The following is a 3,889-nucleotide window of genomic DNA, read 5'->3' as shown; positions in this document are numbered from 1 at the left end:
ACCGCACCTGGCTAATTTTTGATTTATTGTAGAGATGAGGTCTTGCTAAGTTGCCCAGGCTGCAAACTAAAAATATATATATATTCTTAGTTTAAAGATGCAGGCTTAAATTTGGGGGAGTGAAAAGTCATACTGTCTGGGATTCATTTTAAATTACATTAGCAAAAAGGGAGGCACAGGAGTGATAAATGAGACAAGTATAATTAAATATTTATGATCATTTAATCTGGATGACAGATATTACATTGGTTCTTTATCTTCTACTCTCTATTATGTAATAACCAGATAGCACCCCTTTTGTCTGTGGGTGAAGAACTGCTCTTTGAATCACCTCAAACTCTGAGCTGAGCTTAGACTCCCCCATCAGTCCATTTCAGGAGGTGTATTCACATCCTGGAGTTGCTATAACAAAGTAGCACAAACTGAGGATCAGAATGAAAGAATGTATTGCCTCAAAATTCTGAAGGCGGCTAGACCTGGTGACTCACACCTGTAAACCCAGCACTTTGGGAGGCCAAGGCGAGAGGATTGCCTGTGCCCAGCATTGAAGATCAGCCTGGGCAACTTGATGAGACCTTATCTCTACAATAAATCAAAAAGTTAGCCAGGTGTGGTAGCGTGTGCCTGCGGTTCCAGCTACTTGGAAGGTTGAGACAGAAGGATCGCCTGAACCTAGCAGGTCGAGGCTGCAGTGGCCACGACTGTGCCATTGCACTCTAGCCTGGGGGACAGAGTGAGACTCAATAAAAAAAAAAAAATTCTGGGCAGGGGTGCGGTGACTCAAACCTGTGTAATCCCAGCATTTTGGGAGGCTGAGGCGAGAGGATTGCCTGACCCTACAGGTTTGAGACCAGCCTGGGTAACATGGTGAGACCTTGTCTCTACAATAAATAAAAAAAATTAGCTGAGTGTGGTAGTGCACGCCTGTAGTTCTGGCTACTTGGAAGCCTGAGGCAGGAGGATCGCCAGAGCCCATCAGGTGACATCGGGGTGTCTGTGAGGGTGCCACTGCACTCCAGCCTGGCTGACAGAGTGAGACTTCAACTAAAAAAAAAAAAAAAAAAATTCTGGAGGCTAGAAGTTGGAAATCTAAGTGTTGGCAGAGCCATGCTCCCTCTGAAACAGGAAGGGAGAGGATCCTTCCATGCTTCCTCTTAGCTCCGGTGGTTTGATGGCAATGTTTGGCATTTCCTAGCTGGTGGAGGCATCTCTCCAACCCTGGATTTACATTGCTGTCTTCCCTTGTGTGTGTCTGTCTTTGCATCCAAAGTTCCCTTTGTTGTAAGGACACACATCAGACTGGATTAAGATCTGCCCTAATGACCTCGTTTTAATTTGATCACCTCTGTAACGACCCTTTGTCTAAATAAGGTCACATTCTGATGTACCGGGAGGACAATTCCATCAAGAAAAGACAAATAGCTCAGAGCAATCCGAGTTATTTGAGGTACACAAAATGTATCAGGCCCAGAAAGACTTGAGCATGGGACTTCTGCCATGCTCTCCCCCCTCCCAAACATGGTCCAGGGCAATTGTTTAAAGGCATTTGGTCCTGACTAGTTGCCTCATCCATTATCTTCATGCTCCTGAAATTTGAGATACAAAGAACAATGAATATCCAATCAATAGCTCACGTTACTTATAAAATTTAATTTTGATCACTCCTGTAATCCCAGCACTATGGCAGGTGGAGGTGAGAAGATTGCCTGAGCCTAGGGGTTGGAGACCAGCCTGGACAATTTGATGAGAACTTGTCTCTACAATAAATCAAAAAATTAGCTGGGAGTGGTGGCACACACCTGTGGTTCCAGCTTCTTGGAAAGATGAGGCAGAAGGGTCACCTGAGCCCAGCAGGTTGAGTCTGCGGTAGCTGTGAGCGTGTCAGTGCACTCCAGCCTGGGTGACGTAGTGAGAGTCCAACACAAAAAATAAAAAATAATAAAAATCAATATTGGGTACACACAGGCATAAGAATGAAAACAACAGACACTGGGGACTCCTAAAGCAGTGAGGGGAGGGAGGGTAAGAGTTGAAAAACCATCTTTTAGGTATCATTTTCACCACCTGGGTGAGAAGCCCAAACCTCATCATCACATAATATACCTCCGTAACAAACCTGCACATACATCCCTTGAATCTAAAATAAAATCTAAAAATAAATAAATTAAATTAAATTAAATTCCCTGTTCAGTTTCCCCAGTAATATAATAATGTGCAAAATTTTGAGTTGCTCTGAATAAGATTGAAGAATTGAGATCATATTTACCTTTTCATTTGATACAACAAAACAACTGGACAAAACGTATGAAACAGTGGTTGTCAAGATATCAGGTGACAAAAGACAGCAATACCTGAGATAGGAAATAAGTGATGCGTAAAGAACCGGAGACCAAAAAACAAGAGAGAATTTGAATATGGTTATAAGTCAAAAAAGTTTCTCAAAACAAACAGCAGACTTTTGCAATATCTCGAAAAATAGGGTACCATCTATCATGAATGCTGGGGACAAAACAATGTGATTCTCCTTGTTAAAAAATGCAAGGTCAATTATGAGTGCTGAACAGGTTACTTCATTCTCTACTTAGCAAAGAATACAAAGGAAACCTTAAACTTATTTGAGTAGTATGACTTGTTTCTGTGACAATAGTCTAATCCTGAAACCTTACCTGCTAGAGTGATGTTTTCCATCCTGACTTCTATGATGTGATGTTATTAACCCTCACTCTGTGTAGTCCCAGCTACTCAGGAGGCTGAGGTGGGAGGATTGCTTGAGCCCAGGAACGGGAGGCTGCAGTGAGCTGTGATCCTGCTGCACTTCAGCCTGGGCAATAGAGTGAAACTCTGACTAAAAACAAAAACAAAACAAACAAAACCACCAAAAAGAATATAATTCTGTTCTGTACTGCTGTTCATTAGAGCAGTAGTCATTTACCTCCGCCCACCTTCTCTCCCACCTAAGTGCGTGCCGCCACCTCATGGAAGATTTGACGAACACGCACATGAGCCCCCTAGAGTCCCAGTTGTGCACTAAAGGCCAAAAAAGATGATCACTTTAAGGTGGATAGCGATGGAAATGAGCAACGGTTATCTTTAAGAACTGTCAGTTTAGAAGCTGGTGCAAAGGATTAACTGCACATTGTTGAAGCAGAGGCAATGAATTATGAAGGCAACCCAATAAAAGTAACACTGGCAACTTTGCAAATGTCCGTGTAGTCAATGCTTTCCCTTGAGGGCTTTGAAATAACACCACCTGGTCTTATGGTTGAAGTGTGGTTCAGGGCATGTACATATTAGTGGATGGCACTCAGTAGCTGTGAAAGAAGATGCAGAACCAGAAGGTGAACAGGATGAGGAAGCAAAACTCTTAAGCATATCTGGAAATCAATCTGCCCCTGGAGGTGGTAGCAAGTTTCCATAGAAAAAAGTAAATCTTGCGGCTGATGAAGATGATGATGATAAGATGGTGATGATTTTGATGGTGAGGAAATTGGAGAAAAAGCCCCAGTGAAGAAATCCGTATGAGATAACTCCAGCCAAGAATACACAAAAAACAAACTAGAATGGAAAAGACTCAAAACCATCAACACCAAAATCAAAATCCTTCAAAAAACAGAGAAAAACTCCTCAAACACCAAAAGGACCTAGTCTTGTAGAAGACATTAAGGCAAAAATGCAAGCAAGTATAGAAAAAGGTGATTCTCTTTTCAAGGTGGAAGCCATATTCATCAGCTATGTGAAGAATTGCTTTCAGATGACTGACCAGGAAGCTATTCAAGATCTCTGTCAGCCGGCTCGGTGGCTCAGCCTGTAATCCCCGCGCCTTTGGGAGGCTGAAGTGAGTGGATTGCCTGAGCCCATGGGTTCGAGACCCGCCTGGGCAGGCGAGACC

At 42.9% G+C, this 3,889-nt stretch overlaps 1 pseudogene; it reads left to right on the top strand.

Annotated features, from left to right (window-relative positions):
* Positions 1 to 3,033: 3,033 nt before the first annotated feature.
* On the top strand, positions 3,034 to 3,811 carry LOC103270583 (annotated as a pseudogene).
* Positions 3,812 to 3,889: the final 78 nt, after the last annotated feature.

The sequence above is a fragment of the Carlito syrichta genome, unplaced genomic scaffold, assembly GCF_000164805.1.
Source record: "Carlito syrichta isolate Samal-C Ts95f unplaced genomic scaffold, Tarsius_syrichta-2.0.1 Scaffold309865, whole genome shotgun sequence".
In the NCBI taxonomy this organism is placed as follows: domain Eukaryota; kingdom Metazoa; phylum Chordata; class Mammalia; order Primates; family Tarsiidae; genus Carlito; species Carlito syrichta.
The sequence above is the reverse complement of the archived record's forward strand: the minus strand, read 5'-3'. Positions and strand labels throughout refer to the sequence as shown.